The following is an 18,549-nucleotide window of genomic DNA, read 5'->3' on the forward strand; positions in this document are numbered from 1 at the left end:
GTGTGATGTTCGGGTGTCCACATACTTTTGATCATGTAGTGTACATGTATACATACATACATACATACATACATCTATATATATAAAGTAGAGTTGGCCTCTGTGTCTGTATCCTGATCTATGTGTGATCTCTAAGATCTCGAGAACCCGTGGACGGATTTGCGAGCGGAAAGTACTGTTCGACTCGGGATGGTCCCAGGAATGTCACGGAGACATAAACATTTAAAAAATTTCGGGTTTTAAAATTAGCGTATTATTAGCACTAGCAGAAGAGAGAGGGATTCGAAGGGAGGGAGCGCAGCGCTTCTAGCGCTTCTGACTACAGCACACCTTAAAATTAAAAAAACTTCGGGTCTACAATCTCTAAGATCTCGAGAACCCGTGGACGGATTTGCGAGCGGAAAGTACTGTTCGACTCGGGATGGTCCCAGGAATGTCACGGAGACATAAACATTTATAATCACTTGCTAGCGAATAAATAATAACGCATAAATACCTTTCAGCAGCGCGTAAAATAATCTTTCGTTTCAAGTCACTCTCACAAATAGCTTTCCGGAAATGACGGGTCGAAGTGGTCGAGCTGTTAGCATGACGCCTTATCTTTTCAGAGTCCGGGGTTCGAATCACCCCTCTGACATTTATTTTTCGCTTTTATCACGTCCTTTCCCGCACAATTTTTGGGACAGATCCCGTTGAGTGTTTTATTAAAGTTATTGTTTTGTCATTTTCTTATTGTTTTCATGTTTATTTGGCTTGAAACAAAAAAATTATGCCGCCGTTAGGCGTTATGACATCCGATCATAATGCAGCTAATTAGCTTCTAAAAACCAAGAGTCTGCCGTCTATCTATATATATAAAGTAGAGTTGGTCCTGATCTATGTATCTATGATCTCTAAGATCTCGAGAACCCGTGGACGGATTTGCGAGCGGAAAGTACTGTTCGACTCGGGATGGTCCCAGGAATGTCACGGAGACATAAACATTTAAAAAATTTCGGGTTTTAAAATTAGCGTATTATTAGCACTAGCAGAAGAGAGAGGGATTCGAAGGAGGGAGCGCAGCGCTTCTAGCGCTTCTGACTACAGCACACCTTAAAATTAAAAAAACTTCGGGTTTTAAAATTAGTGTGTTACGCGTAATTAGCGCTAGCAGAAGAGGGAGGGAATCTAAGGGAGGGAGCGCAGTGCTCCCTCCAGCGCTTCTGTTAGCGTAATTAGCGTATTTCGGAACGTTAATTTTTCAACTTCATTATTCGGAATCAGTACGTCCCAGAGAACCTTCGTAACGTTAATTTTTCAACTTCATCCGATTGACATGGGACCAACGGCATGTGACAAAGAGTGAAACATACAGGCTACATTTATTTGACGACGATGAGTTCCGACTTCCGACCTCGGTGGGATGACAGGCTGAGTCAACCCCCCTGGTGTGAAGGGGGAGGAGGAGGGGAGGGGGAAGAGAAGGGGAGGGGAACGAGGGGGAAGGGGATGGGAGGGGAGAGGGGGAGGGGGAAGGGGGAGGGGGAGGGGGAAGGGGGGAGGGGAGGGGGGGGAGGGGAAAGGGGGGGGAGGGGGAGGGGAGGGGCCCTTCTTCCCCTGGGCACCCCCGCACCCTTCCCTCCCCCCTTCCCCTCCCCCCTCCCCCCCCTTCCCCCTCCCCCCCATTCCCCTCCCCTCCTCTTCCCCCTCCCCTCCTCCTCCCCCGCTTCCCCCTCCCCCCCTCCCCCCCGTTCCCCTCCCCTCCTCTTCCCCCTCCCCTCCTCCTCCCACTCCCGTGCAAAGCCGGGTACCTCTGCTAGTACATACATACAGACAGACAGACAAATGCTGTTCGAGACGGCATTGCCCTACAGGCTCCGCCGTAAAAACGTAACGCTGCCACAGATGGCCTCAAATTTTGCATTCAAAGTTAGTTGTTGTGTCAAGCAGACAATCACCACAGATACGTTTTTTTAAAACCTATTAGTTATTAAAATTATACGGTTTTAGAGTTATTCAAATAGTATCTGGTGTTTTCCCATGTTTTGTCACCGGACCATGTTTAGTTAAAATACATTCACAAAGGGACACGCCATGCTACACTATCTGTCTTTTGAGACCAGCATGATATGAAGACAAATTCAAAAAGCTATGCAAAAAAGAAAAAATACTCACAATAGTGCAATAGCCTTTTGGTATGATAAGGTCAGGTCAGGTGTTTTGGTCAGGTCAGTCTTTTGGGATTGCCACTGGTAACATGCAACCCAATGCTACCTGCCTTACGGTCGGGTTGCCGGCGACTAAGCCTACACCCCTTACTGGCTTTGCTAGTGGGGAGGGTGACTGTGACCCCCTGTCAGGACCAAAAACAACACCTGACAACGGGTGGATGAGCTCTCGTAGGGAGCCAACCGCCATCCATTAAGGAGATGGTGTCTCCTAAAAAACACCCATCCGGTTTGTACTGGTTTAAGTCATACCAAAGACATAAAAATAGTATGTGCTGCTTCCTTGCTTAAAAAGGATAGAGCACGGACAATCCCCTTCGGTTGGCATCCATTGGGGAGCAGAAAATTCCTTTTGAGGAAATGCCCCGCTGAGTACAGTGAGAAAAGCGGCGCCATTATTATGACGCCGCTGGTACCCAGAGTCCCGGGAAGTGACGGTAGTGACGGCACTTACCCCAAGCTCAGTGGCTGCGTTGTGTTTGTCGTGTCAGTATGTCCATGTGTGTGTCAGCTCTATTACGAGCCTAAGCCCAAGTATAAAAAAATACACAACAATAAAAAGTAAAACGAAGTGTATCTATGAATGTAATATTGCTTTAAACATCTGACAAATCATCCATTTAGAAATTGAAAGGTAATAAAAATGAGCCTTTGACCATTTTGAGTATCTCGTTCCTCAAACTTTCTGAAACACCGGGTCCATAATGCCATCCGAGAATAACAAGTCAAAATCTTATTTCTTGAAATTGAAATATTTTATATTTAAACATATATTAAAATAAAGCGCGGCGTTACGCGCGCTGCTTGCGAGCAAGGAGGAAGCGGACAAGCGGTAACTTATAAGCGTCTTTATTTCAGGAGCTCACTGTAACACTGGCGCGCTCTGGGCTGCGCGCCCGGTGTATATCATGAGGCCACGCCTACCCCTCGGGCGTGGCCACCGCCCACTTGGTGCGCGGAATGATGTCACCACGCCAGTGGGCTTTTGTGTCCGCCACAAAAACATATTTAAAAAATTAATATTTGATATGCTTTATATCTATCCGATTGGCCAAACATAACTACTCGTACAAAGAAGCTTCAAATTTGAGCTGGACTTTTCATGAGAAAATGTAGAGTAATGTATATAGAAGAATAAGTTTTGAGGGAATTTGTCTCTCTAGGGTTGGTAACCACCAATGATAATGCAATTCCTGCTTTCATGCAATGCTGAAAATCGCTCTGGGGCCAAGTGAAAAAAACAAAGATGGTGGAAAAGAGAATAATCATGAAATTTCTGGTCAACAAAAAGCAGCCTGTATAAATTTACAGATGAATAACTATGTACACATGTTGGTCATTTCCTGTTACACCCCTTTAGCAACTACAGGATGCTTGGTGCTTGGAACTGAGCTGAAGGCATTTATCCCTGCCCTCACTAACCCTAAACTACACCACGATATGGCCAAGGCCACAGACATCTCGGGCCCACATAATACATGTCGCAGACACGGAGACATGACATGTAGTCTGCGGGGCCTTATCTATGATGTCCTGCCTTGTCTACGTACACATAGTATAACTTATAAGAATCTAAGATATTGTCATTGACCATCATCATATTCTTCCTGCTTCTTTGCTGAGATCATGAAAGGGCAGACTTGTGAAAGATAATGGCCTGGCAAGGTGAGGATGATGGGGAATTATCAAGGTTGTTTAACAGACAAGAAGAATGCACAGACCAAGTTAGAGCAATTAATATTTTAAAACGTGAAGAGTTACGGTGAATTTGCAGAGGATAAAGGGCTTAAGCAAATGTTAGGCAGTGCTAGGAGAGAATGCAAGCATTATAAATAAAGCGATGCTAAAAGTGTCAAGAGCGAATCCCCTTCCTTCCCCCAAAAACACAACAAATAAACAGATATTGGACTTCCGGGACTCCATTTTAGTAAACAGACGAATGCAATGTAAATTATTAATTCAGCTTCTCCATCATAATGTGTTTGTGTAAGACTTATCGTGCTACAAAGAGGCCCCAAGAGTGCTCTATTTTTCAAGATGCAACCGGTGGGACCAAAAGCTGACATTTATATTTTTTGTGTTCAGTGGGGTCCCAGGAGTCAGAAAATGCATGATGCCACCCTGTCATGAGTACGTCATTACTAATTTGCATTAATCCAATATAGCTGCCACTTTGACCTGCATTACACTATTATTATTTTTTTCCATAATTCTGCTTCTAATCAACATTTTTGAGTGATTCCAGAGGCTGTTACGTTTTATTTTGTGTATTACAGGTTCGCAAGTTAAAAGACACATCTCAAGCATCTACAAACGCTATTAATATGACAGCAGAATTTGAACTCCAAGGTCTTTGTGGCAATAAATTATTGAAAACCGATGTTTTCAACTTGAAGTTATGCATATTGTGCAATGGGACTTTTACAGACAATTTTCCTACTCCTGACAGGAGCAATGTTATGCATATTGTGCAATGGGACAAACACCAGACACATCATTTACTCCTGCCCCTGTTTGCAGCATGCAGACAAAGACAAAATGGAATTGCCTTTAGAGGCCATTTTTCCTCACAGAGCAGGGGTTGGCCTTTTTCGGGCACCGTGGTCCCCTTTTTGAAGCAATGTTTTACGGCCGGATGCCCTTCCTGCCGCCAACCCTGTTAGGCGCCCCTTGCGACACACAGGGAATTGCCAGTGAAACTGGTACTCAATTTGTCGACCTCTGAAGGATGACATGCTGAGTCAACCCCCCTGGTCTTAATTCAGCGATCGACCGGGATTCGAACCCAGGATCCTCGGATCCCAAGCCGGCACCCGAACCGCTAAGCCAACACCAGGCTCAGACAAAGACGAAATGATAATGGGAAAACAATCTTGTCTCAAGAGCACAGCATTGTCAATGGCCATATTTCTCTCAGGTATCACAGTCACTGCAGAAGCACATGTGCCAGGAAGTATGACATCAAAATAACTTTGTCAAAAAATAAATGTCAGGTGCTTGTAGTGATGAGGCAGCAGTAAAGGATATAGTAGTAGTAGCATTATAATTAATTTACCTAGGTGTACATCTAAGAGTCCTTTCCCAGAATTTGAGTGGAAGAAGAAGTTTCATCTTGGGTGGAGCCCGTTTAAGAGAGCTACTTGGTGCATCGTTGAATCTGATTGGGACTACAAACCAGATTCTACCAATTTTGTATTCCAATGGTTTAAGAGCAGCAGAGTAAAGGCAGAGCAACAAGATCTGGACAGCTGAGGATGTCCCAGACGAATGGAGAAATGCTGAGGATGTCCCAGATGATATCACCATGCTTCTCATTGTTGGTTATAAACATGCCCTAAGGTGATCACTACAAAGGTTCTATGTGTAAATACCTCATTATTTTGAACAAACAAAACTGAGAAAGGACACAACAATTTGAGAGGACACAAATACACAGATTATAACATCCTCGGAGTGAAGGTGCCTTTAAGCCATTCATGAAGTAATAAATAATTGAAACTCGATATTTTAACATGGAAGCCTTGAGAAAATATGAAGATTTCTAATGGCAAGTCTTGCAGCTGAATTTTTGCACAAGTCTGGAGAAACTATGTGGTGAGATGAAACTCTGTTCATGGAAATTATGAAGTCGGTTGCCACAACTAAAAAGCTGAGAAGACTATCCAGATGAAAGCACTGCTAAGCAAGAGCCTTGAATGACAAAATAATGCAGAAAAGATGTGATTGTTTCCTATCTGGTGCCATGACGTATAAAATGTTCTCATGGCTTTAGTCAGGTTCACTATGTTTTTTCGTTCAAAATTTTGGTAGATTAGCAAAACTATACATTTTTGGAATATTCAGAGCATGAGGAATCCAAAAATTAATGTTTACATTTGCGTAGACACCTTTGCGAAAATGACACTCAGGACAGTGATGAAGATCTGTAAAAGCATATTCCTGAACGGTGTAGACCTCGTAGATCCTGCGTATAGGACTTATAGTTCAATCTGATACTAACAAGGCTGCTTTCTTGCTTTATAAACCCATACGTATAACTTCAAAGGACTTGCAATATCATGTATTATGTAATATAGTTATATCACAAATATAGACAATAGTTTTCAATTACCTTTGTTTGTTCCTTTTCTATAATCCTAAAGCACTATTTTGAGGCCTTTATTGGATTCCTTGACCCAGAAAACATAGGATTAGCATATTTAATTAAGTTTCTAGGTTGACTAGAAGCCCAGATTGTGCAAAATATGTATTTTATGGTGGCCATTTTGAAAATCCAACATGGCGGCCATGCAGGTGTCTGTGCAAATGCCAACATTGGTTTTCGGATTCTCCATGCTCTGATGATTCCAAAAATGTACAGGTTTGCTAATCTCACAAAATTTTGAACGAAATTATATTTGTTAACAAAGTGAACCTGACTACTTCAAAACATCACAGGAAAGTTCCTTTGTTCGGAGCTCGCTGGCACCGAAGCAATTCTGTTTACGATTATACAGTTTCACCTATCTATAGAGGTATGTTACAAAGCACAGTGGTTAAGTATTGCGGGCCGGATGTAGTCCAAACTAGCATTTATTTAAAAGACTAGAAGCACCCGCTAATTTTGGGAGCAGTCTGGTAGCGGAGCAGGATGGTGAGACAATATAATTTGTGCTGTGGGGGAAAATATATCCTGTGATGTGTGCGGATAATTATTCCCCCTGCCTACAGCAGAAATCAGGACACCACTTGCACTGTAGTCGTGTACAGGCGAAAAACGTAAGTTGCCCGTGCCCCTCAGAGGGGGGTGCCCATGACCTGACGCTGGGTACTCTCAACATGTATGCAAAATTTTATGGAGAAAGGCCAAGTTTTTGGGGTTTTTTTCAGACGTACACACACACACAGAATTGCCTTAATCAATATTTATACAGTCGAACCCCGACATTCACAGGGGATACGTTCCTGGAAAGTGCCACGAATATCGAATCCACGAATGTGAGGGCATTGTCTGAATTGAGGAGGGGGGGGGGAGGGTCATGGTCAAGGCCCATCAAAGAACTATGACACAAAACAAATCAGGACACAACATAACAAAGGGAACAGCAGGAGAAAGGGTAAACGTCAACAGCAGGGCGGAGGGAGAAGGTAAAAGGAGACGGATAAACGAGGGATGCACGTAACGATGAGGGGGAACGCAAAGGGGGACAAGATCGATACATAAGCAAAAACTTTGGGAGCGTTTGGGGGTGGTTTAACAGTTGTAGATAAGATCATGATGTTGGATGGGGGATGACTTGAGATGGTGGTAAACATCTGTATTGAAGACATGGAGGGAAGAAAGAGATTGAAGAGAGTATGGAAGGAGGTTCACAGGCAGGAAAGAAAGAGGAATAGATGAGTGGAGGTGAGCAGTGATCCTGGATTTAGGCAGTTTCACCATAAGGGGGTTGCAGGTGGACCGCGTGCATCCTGCAGATACCCGAGGGGAGCAAAGCATAGAGAGGGCAGAGGATTCAACCTTGATAAGGCACCACCGGGTATTAGAGGAGAGAGACAAGTTTGAAAGCTCATTCTTGAGATTGGACAGATGTTGTTTTTCGGCTCTCCAGAGAGAAGACACACACTTGTTGCGGGCTTTGTGGAATGATCTGAGGTTTTCTTCAGTTGGATTTGCCTTCCAGAAGGAGAATGTAAGTTGTTTTAAAGCAACTGCCCCATCACAGGATTCAGAGTACCAAGAGTGGGAGGATGGGTAAGATAATTGAAGATAAGATGGGATCAATTTGTGCATAAGAGAGAGCAGGTGTCTGTAGAAGAATTCCCAGGTTGAATTAATATCGGCGGAAGTGGATATAGGAAACCAGTCCTGATGTGTAAAATATATATATATTTAAACTGTGAATAAGTGAAGCGCGCATGTAGAATCAGGTCACATGTTATAAAACACGAATATGCAGGGGTCCGCAAATGTTGGAACCGTGAATGGCAATGTTCTGCTTCAACTGTATTATGAAGCAGAACTGTCTGGCTGTCTGTCCATCCATCCCCGAACTACTCCTCATTTTTGGCTCGCCCAGCCAAACTTTCTTTGGAACCTTTTGACGTCCCAGTGGTTGTCCTAAGGTAGGTTTTTTTGTAACATTTTGCTTTGTAACTCACAAAGAGAAACAACATGACCATTCTAGATAGCACATCTGATTTGTATTCTAATGCACATTTCTCCCGCACACACTTGCAAACTACTGCAATTACTTCATTTTATGTGACAAGAGAATATCCGAGTTCTTTTCTGAGATGACAGCCAATCCCGGCTTGACACGAACTCGGCTTGGAAGAGCAGCTCGTCGAATTTGAGAACTCGGTTCGGGTACAGCACTATTAAATGGTATCTTGACACATAATTTGCAGTGGTCACACATGCTGCATATTCTTCACTTGTTATCGTTAAATTCGACAATTACATTCCAATTTCATTCTTGAGAAAAAATATATATAGGATGAACAATTTATATTGAAGTAGATTTGCATGGGGACTCACACACACTCAGATTGACACAGACCGATTACAACAGCCTCTCCTAACCCTTCGAGAATGGGTGAGGCTCACAAGAAAAACAAAACATTACTCTTCGCTGCAATTCTATTGCATATCTTTCCAATGAAATAATAAATATACTTTAACTAAACAAATGATTTTTATTTTTATAAACTAGATTATCACTCATTTCCAACACTAGGGCATTGCCCGTACGTGGGTGCCCGTTCCTTGCCAAAAAAAAAAAAAAACGCTACCCGTACGCTCTACCCCGCCGGTACGCCCGTAAACAAAAAAAACAACGCTCTTCGCTTCCGCCCTTCGCTCTGACTGAATTGGGAGAAATAATGCGCATAAGAAATCGAATTACGAACCGTAATGGCGGTCAGCTCGTAACGCGCTCAGCTCCGCTCGCTCTCACATCGGCCACGCCTACGCAACAAAGCGTTCTGTGATTGGCTGCCGGAAATGAAGTCTTCACTGTCCGGAAGTTCGCAAATCGCAGTTACGATGAATCGTTTTAATTTAATCGCAGTTTGAATTCGTTTTAAAACATAGTTTAACGGCAACATAGTTTTCCAACGTGAAATAAATGAATACGCTGTCAAATGTGCCGTCCGAGGCAGAGTCTGATCGCCACGTTCGGCACACGTGATAGCTCGCTGCTCTCTGATTGGTTGAATCGTTTTTTGGACATAGCTCGGTAAGTACTTCTCCGATTAATTTAAAACCTTGAAAAGGCACATCCTCGGGTCCCCAGCAATATACCTGGCAAGTTTCAAGTATATCGGACCCGTGGTTGTCGAGAAACAGCGGTCACAGACAAACAAACGTACAAACGTACAAACGTACAAACAGAGATTACTGGAATTATAGATAGATAAATAGAACGAGGAGAAACAACATATGTTTTCCACAGGCTTTTTGCTAACTTTTGGGGTCTAGGGTTCAACAATTTGTCCGTTCAATTATCAGATGATTGTCCAGGTCTATACTATAAGAGAGGTGTCTGTCTGTCTGTGTTGCCATGTTTCTCAGAGATGGCAAAACGGATCTTTGTCAAACTTGAAGCAGAGGTTCATCAGTGTTAATGCCGGAAAGTATATTAGGGGAAAAAAAATTATTTTGAAAAGTTTGAAAAAAAACATTTGGATTTTTTTTTTTTTATCGCTCTACCATGTCTAAGCCTTTGCAGCTATGTGAAAGGTAATATTAAATGATCCCTGACTCCATTCCTCAGTGGGTGTAGGTATGTGTTTTAGGCACTCACAACAAATTGATTTCTTCAAAATGCCAACAGGATTAGAACAGCACCAGGCAACGCTGGGTAATAACAATAGATGTAGCCTGATTTTCTATGGTATTTGCCCATCCACATTCTTCTCCTTATATTCACTGGTTTGCTCACAAAATGCCTGTGTAGTTTGAATAACTACCAACTGGCATTTTCTTTCCAATACTCTATAGACTTAACATATCAAAGACGAGATGCCTATTTTTCCTCCTCAACAGTGAGCTTCATGGAAGAGCAAGGTCATATTGACAGTGGAGGCAACAGGGCAACAATTGGGCACAACAGTGGGATAAATAAACAGGAAAGGAAGAGAGCGAGAGAATGAAAGAGAGAGGAAGGAACTATTTTATTTCGGAAGGAGCTATTTTATTTCGGAAGGAGCTATTTTATTTCCTTTTCTGTGATGTAAAGTGTTTCCCATAATTTTCTAACTTTTTCATTCTGCGAAGGCATTTTGGCATTTTATTGTATTGTATTGTAATTACATTTATATATTTCACTGACAACATACAGTCACGTGAAAAAGTAAGTACGCCCCATGTAAAGTTTTGACTTTTTCAACATATTTCAACATACAGCTATTTGATCCTCATTTCAACAATATTGATAGATAAAGGTGATATAATAAAACAAATATCATGAAACATTTACATTTTGTAGTCCATTGTATAATTCAAATAAACATAAATGCAAATTTCGCATGTGGAAAAAGTAAGTACACCCTTGGCTCTAATAGGTGGTATTGCCCCCTTTGGCAGAAACAACCTCAAGTAGGCGTTTCTTATAACTGTCTACCAGTCTCTGACATCGACTGGGAGAAATTTTTGCCCACTCCTCCATGCAGAATTCTTTCAGCTGTGCGATGTTTGAGGGGTTTCTTGCATGCACAGCTCGTTTCAAATCCCCCCACAACATTAAGGTGGGATTTCGATCCGTGGCTTTGACTTGGCCATTCCAGAACCCTCCATCTCTTTCTTTTCAGCCATTCCTTGGTGGATTTACTGGTATGTTTAGGGTCATTGTCATGTTGCAAGGTCCACCTTCGGTTGAGCTTCAACTTTCCGACAGATGGCCTCACATTATCCTCAAGCACCCTCTGGTACAATGAATAATTAATAGTGGATTCTATGATGGTGTGCTGCCCAGGCCCTGATGCAGCAAAGCTGCCCCAAACCATAATATTTCCACCACCATGCTTTACAGTTGGTATCAGGTTCTAGTGGTCAAATGCTGTCTTTGGTTTTCGCCAAACATGTCTTCTGGTACTGTGGCCAAATAGCTCTACCTTTGACTCATCTGTCCAGAGGACATCATTGTTCCAGAAGTGCTGGTCTTTGTCTCGGTGTTCATTGGCAAACTTTAGTCTTGCCCTGATGTTCTTTCTGGACAGCAAAGGTTTCCTCCTGGCACACCTCCCATGTAGATCAAATTTGTGCAGCCTCTTTCTAATGATAGACTCATGCACTTTGACATCAACAGTGGCAAGAGCTACCTGTAGGTCCCGTGATGACATTCTGCGGTTCTTCGAGACTTCTTTCAGCATCTTGCGGTCTGCTCTCGGGCTGAACTTGCTGGGGCGGCCTGGCTTGAACAAGTTGGCAGTTGTTTGGAATCTTCTCCACTTGTAGGTGATCTTCCAGACAGTCGAATGATTGATTTCAAATTGTTTGGAGATCTTTTAAAATCCCTTCCCAGACTCGTAGGCATCTATAACCTTCTTTCTGAAGTCCTCAGAGAGCTTTTTTGATCTAGGCATGGTGATGCCGCACACTACAACAACAAAGGGCTAACCAAACTAAATGTCTGAGGTTTCAATACGACAGGTTCCTCCAAGATCCTCTCCAACGATGTTCTAATCATTTGCACCTGAGCTGGTGCACCTGATTCTAATTTTAGGTATTTGAAGTAGTGATAAATGTAGGGGTGTACTTACTTTTTCCACATGCGAAATTTGCATTTATGTTTATTTAAATTATACAATGGACTACAAAATGTAAATGTTTCATGATATTTGTTATATTATATCACCTTTATCTGTCAATATTGTTGAAATGAAGATCAAATAGCTGTATGTTGAAATATATTGAAAAAGTCAAAACTTTACATGGGGTGTACTTACTTTTTCACGTGACTGTAGAAATGACTGTGTATGACATGCCAAGAGCAAACTTTGCATCCATTGACAAAGGAGTTGAAGAGCTTGACCACCAAATTGTTCTAAAAATCCCATATTGTATATTTACCACACCTACAGATCAGGCTCATGAGTAAATTAAAAGTCACATGTTTCGATAGCACATTGTGACTGTGACAATTCATCAACATTTAAAAATGGATTGCAAGGTTTGAACAAGCACAACTTCTCAAATTGTTTCATAGGGATGAAAGTACTGAAATAATATGGGAATATGCCAACAGCGAATTGGCCTAGCAGCAATGGCAAACTCCAGAGAGCTTGCAGTTGGATTTCGGATGAGGACAGCTAGTCTTGGCATCTGTTGTAAAATACATTATCTTGAAAATCCCTGAGGATACGGGGGTATTGTATACCGAATGAAAGCATTTTATAAACTCTACATAAAAGGTATGACCAATTCTCCTGTTACATCCAACACTTTCACATTACATACCAAAAAAATTAAAACTTCTGTGACATCTTATGACCAATTATATGGTAAAATACAGTAATATGACATATATTTACCTCAAATTTTATCTATCTATAATTCCAGTAATCTCTGTTTGTACGTTTGTACGTTTGTTTGTCTGTGACCGCTGTTTCTCGACAACCACGGGTCCGATATACTTTTAACTTGCCAGGTATATTGCTGGGGACCCGAGGATGTGCCTTTTCAAGGTTTCATATTAATCGGACAAGTACTTACCGAGCTATGTCCAAAAAACGATTCAACCAATCAGCGAGCAGCGAGTTATCGCGTGTGCCGAACGTGCCGAACACACGCTGCCTCGGACGGCACATTTGAGAGCGTATTCATTTATTTCACGTTTGCAAACTATGTTGGCGCTATGTTGGCGTTAAACTATGTTTTAAAACTAATAAAAACGAATTTGCGATTCATTCGCTTTCCTGCGCGTTTGTGCACGCGATGGCGATTTCTTTACCAAACTCCGGAAGCCGTTCGCTTTGGACCAAACCATTTCATGTAAATAGAGGGGGGGGATATAATTTTAGATATAGATATAGTACGGGCAATGCCCTAGTGTATAAAATGTCAAACCTTGGAACCTAAGGAAATAGCAAAAAATGTTTGCTTTTATCCAGAAAGTCAACATAATTTTGTTAAGCTTCTCCCTTATCACTTTCAAGATTGTGAATAAAACTCAGCTCATTCATGGCTTTCAGGCAAGGGCCTAGCCTGGTCTGACCTACAGGTAACACAAGGCCACACTTGTGATCGACTTATGCCCTCTAAATGGACCTAACAAGCCACTTAGTCACAAAACAATTTGCTAGAGTCATAACGATGAAGAAGAAACCATATGGATAACACGTCAGCAAAGCAAGCATGGAACATGACGTCAGCTAATACCATGCATGCAAAGCCTTCTTCCTCAGGAACATCTATGGACTCATAGGTAAGTTGGGAAACTCTCTCATAGCCTTTATGAATGAAATAAACCTGAACAATAACAGCCCAGATTCTGCTATCACCATCGAAGAATGTTCTCTGTCTAACCAGGAAGATCTACCAGAGGCAAGAGTACAGTACCGGTAGTATAAAGGCCACCTGCACATTACCTGTATGGTGAATGGGTCAAACCCTGACAGTGACACACACACAAATGTGGCCAATTACATTTCTACTGTGAGTAAACATGCAATTCTGACAACTGCTTAACCCCCACCCCCCCCCCCCCCCCCCAAAGGCTAAACGGCACCCTCCCAACTGTGTCTCCAAGTTCCACTCCAGGTCATATGACATTGCAACTCATAATTGGGATATGTGCATAAAATGCTGTTGATAAGCAGCAACACTCACCCATCATAGGCAAGTAAAAATTATAAAACTTTGCAAAACTGCAAGAAAAAAAGGAACCAAATTAAACAATATCGGCTTTTCAGGTATTCCGGATTATTCGGAGGTTTGAATTCAAAATTTGCTCTCCATATCAAGTAAGCCAAACCAAATCTCGCAATCACCAATATTTACAAACTAAGAGCATAAAGTATGAATTGTTTTTCACTTTAAAAAAACAATCATGATTTACTCGAAATTTGATTGTTTTATTTGTTTTTAAGGTTCGCTTTATTTGTTCCAGGACTCTTTAAACAATCGTCACAGTACCCCAGATAGTTCAAAGTTGAAGGTACGTATGTTTGCTCTCGTCTTAACGGGGTAATGCAACTTGGGTACATTAATTCCCTTGCACAAAAATTACCCGATTGTGTAAAGAAACCCGAATGAAAACCGTGTTACAAACCAGACAACATGGCCTGAAGGGACACATTCCAGGACTGGGTCAAGAGGGCAAAGAATGGCTGTTGGTGCACTCGTTTTGGAATGACTTCCAAAGGCATCGCAGAGTTTTCTTTCGACGCTCATCAACTGGCTCAAGAGATTCGGCATGTAGTGGAATATAAAAGGTTGGAGAAAACAGAGGTGCATTGGGACACGGTCATTGTGACGTCTTCTATCACAACTATTCATAGCCAATGAAATTGTGCCAATACAATGGCACTCGATACGATTGGTCAAGAATAGCTGCAAGAGGGGATGTCCCAGTGCACCCTGTGTCACAACGAAGCCCGTTTTCTCCTACAGGTGACGTGAAGCTTCGTGTTACGAGGATTTCAAACGTCCATCAAACTCGGCTAATTGAAAGGCCTGGCAGAATTAGGTAATTGCATACGAGTGTGACGGCCGGCTTCAATGGCAATCTCTTTCAGCAGCCCGTTTGTTATGCATTATCGGGAAATTCAATCAGCAGAACTAGCCGCATTCCTTACGTAACCATTCAGGCAGGTGGCTGCCTGGGCTTTTGTCTCCGAGAGTACAGCTGCCTATAACGTAGAGCCAACAAACATGCCAAAATATGATGGATATTATCCGAGGTTGACATTTCACCTTCTGTACGCGGCTAAATAACAACCACATAAAAATTGACTTTTTGGAAAACTTGCCCAGAGGTCTTTTTCTGTAGCATCGTACAATAAACAATGGGCTGGCAAGATAGCTTAGAGGTATGTGCACTCACCTTTGAACCGCTTTGCCTAGGGTTCCAATCTCAGGCCAGCTATAAAGTGCCACCCCGGTGTTTGGCGTGCAGTGCGATGCATCAATGTGTGTGCCATCCTTCGGAGGGACGTTAGGCCGGAGGACCCATTCGCTAGCAACGTTGTTGGCGTGACATTAAATATCCTATGGTGTCTTTCGTGAAGAGTAGGTGAGTTATTTCCGGCATCCTGGCCATTCCAAAGCCTTCCATCGATTGATTGCTGGGAGGCAATGGCAAACACCCCAGCACAACCTTCTTTTTTTTCTGAATACAAGATCGAGGCTCGTGAAGGAGCTAACATCAATCACAAAAAAGGACAAACTGACACACAAAACATACAATAAAGGGAGCAGGAGACAAGATGGGGAAAGAGAGGGAAGCACACAAGTACAACAACAGAGAACCCTTGCCAAAAGACTGTTTCAGCAGCCCTGACACTCTGTCAAGAGTACATGTTGATGTTGAAGTAAGGTTTGTTTGTATGTTACAATACATGACAACGATAGAAATAATAATCTTCATTAGTCACAAACTTTCTACGACTACTCTGATCCTAGCATTCTTGTGGGTCAGCTGAGGGGAACTGTTGGCCCAAGTCTTTAAAGAACCGGCTGGTCATGCCTGATGTCCTGATTTGAGTGGGATTTCGTAATTTAGCAAAGATTTCGGGGGATAACTCAAAGTGCTTTTTGACACCGACTCTCGGTGAGTAACACCATGGGCTAGTAGATGGGACACCCGGCTTCACATCCATCTGAGGGACGGCGCACGTTGTGATGCAACACCCCGCCTGCAAAAAGATCAACCCGACAGTTTCATACTTGGGTCGAAAAACTAACGCAGACTAGACAGTCCAAAGGTATAAGTGCACTACCTACGCACCATCCTGTCAGACAGTCACAAACTTTACCTTTTCACCACAGGGGAACAAGTGAAGAACAACAACAAGTCGGGTCAAGTTATTGAACCCGGAGCAAAACAAACAGACAGTTCATGTTCATGGAAAAGGCTCTACCAATCAAAGTTACTCACAATAGTCTGAGATACACCAATCTTTTTATATTATATATCGTAAACTACAGGTATATATGATTTGTAAGAAAATATACAAACATATATTTATGTGTATGCCTTATTATCCTAATTTTTTTTTCTGGGAACATCTTGGACAATTGTGAGCACATCACATCCACACCTAATTCAATTAGCAAGTTTATTCGATATATATATATATATATATATATATATATATATATATATATATATATATATATATATATATATATATATATATATATATACATATATATATATATACATATATACAGATATATATATAAGGATAGGGAAAAAAAAAAAATTTATATATATATATATATATATATATATATATATATATATATATATATATATATATATATATATATATATATACATATATATATATACATACAGGTATATATATATCAAACGTGATCCAACTTCCTTTGCACATCTCATTTAACCCCAAGTCTGGCAATTTATCTAAGGTACCAGCACGAAACAAACTCTTCAACTTTTTTTTTTTTTTGTATGAAACAGCACAGCAGTTTAATCGCATGGAAGCAAATCAGTAGATATAACCATGTAAATATTAACTAGCAGAGGGACATGTTGCACAGAGAACCCTAGAGCATTTACTTTGGGGGAGAGAGGGTCACAGGAGGCACATGCGGGGAGAGGGAAGAATTCAGAGACACACCCACTATTCCAACAACATAAAAATTTTAATACATGGATCAAAGCCCTACGGGAGCAAAAATATATTCACCAAAATAAAAGGAATGCAAATGTAGATATTCACAAAACGTTAGGGCGAAACAAACTCGAAACAATAACATCGAAGAACGGTTAAACTTTGAAAATGACACAGTAAAGAGCCAGAAGGAGATGCAACAGACCCGAGGACGAATGGACTCATCCTGGCTCTGGAAAGTGCTTGCGAGAATGAAAGCTGAAGAGCAAATGGCAAAAAGGGGGCCTGCTGTGCGACACGCCCCCTTGTCATGAGCACACACCCCTCCCCCAACTGTGTCGGTCTTCACCAACCATAATTGCTTACGGCAAGACAAACACGTTCGCAAAACGGTAAAATTGCCGTGCGACCAAATGCCCAAACGCGACAACAAATCCCAAAATGTTTTGGTTAATCAAACAAGCAAATGTAAAAAGAGGCAATGAGAGTCAAAGTGATGGCACAAAGTAGATTGCGATTCTCTGAGTACAGTCGAGCTGGAAGATATACACAGCTGGTAGCTCTCAATCCAAGCTGAGTTCAACAAAGGAGGATGCAATAAGCCCGTCCCACATCCACACCTAATTCAATTACAAAGTTTATTCCATATATATATATATGTATGTGTGTATATATATATATATATATGTATATGTATGTGTGTGTGTATATATATATGTATGTGTGTGTATATATATATATATATATATATATATGTATGTGTGTGTGTGTGTGTATATGTATATATGTATGTGTGTATATATATATGTATATGTATGTGTGTGTATATATATATATATGTATGTGTGTGTATATATATATATATGTATGTGTGTGTGTGTGTGTGTGTGTGTATATGTATGTATATGTATGTGTGTGTATATATATATATCTGTATGTGTGCGTATATATATATATATATCTATATTATAATAGCCGTAGATGATTCTGTCTGTCTGTCTGTCTATCTGTTGGGTGTCTGTCCGGGGTGTGGCTTACTCGGTTTGCAGAGTAGCTCCACCCATAGCTCCACCCATTCTGGGAGTGGCTATAAACAAATATCCACCATTTTATTAACTCGCATAGCTTTGAGTCCTGTTTTGTAGGCCCGTGGTGTCTTGCTCTCCCCCAGTTTTATTTCAAATCAAATTCGATAAATCATTTCATTTTTCACAGTCGCTAACATAGTTTTAGACTCGGTTGAAAAAAAACGGGAAGAAAATCCGATGAAAGTTGCCGTTTATAGAACGAAATGAATTCTCAAAGGCCTGTAACTTCAAGGCCATTGAGTCTCTCTCACGCCTTTATCTCCAATCTAACTCACCATATGATTTCATTTTTATCGATGGTTTTACTTTTAGACTCGGTGTCAGCAATAATTGAGAACAATCCACACACGCGGGAAAATGCAGAGATATATTTTTTAAAATCGCGTCATGGTGTATCATACACCGCCCAACATGACACCGCCGGCAATGTGTCGATATATATTAAAAATTCGCTTTTGCTTTTCCGTTAT

At 41.5% G+C, this 18,549-nt stretch overlaps 1 protein-coding gene across 6 annotated transcripts in view; it reads right to left on the reverse strand.

The window, feature by feature from the left end:
- LOC137425448 (bifunctional heparan sulfate N-deacetylase/N-sulfotransferase 1) overlaps positions 1-18,549 on the reverse strand; it is a 276,161-nt gene that overhangs the window by 119,374 nt on the left and 138,238 nt on the right. For 2 of the 6 annotated variants that reach the window (XR_013623242.1, XM_068113902.2), the window contains exon 1: positions 17,197-17,244. The exons of 2 other annotated variants lie outside the window; for them this stretch is intronic. The gene's annotated coding sequence lies outside the window, so the exon portion shown is untranslated. Of the gene's footprint in view, positions 1-17,066; positions 17,245-18,549 lie in introns of those variants that run through there. 2 more of the 6 variants (XM_078776672.1, XM_068113905.2) reach the window with 2 other exon arrangements.

This window comes from Myxine glutinosa, chromosome 4 (assembly GCF_964187855.1).
Source record: "Myxine glutinosa chromosome 4, kmMyxGlut1.1, whole genome shotgun sequence".
Taxonomy (NCBI): domain Eukaryota; kingdom Metazoa; phylum Chordata; class Myxini; order Myxiniformes; family Myxinidae; genus Myxine; species Myxine glutinosa.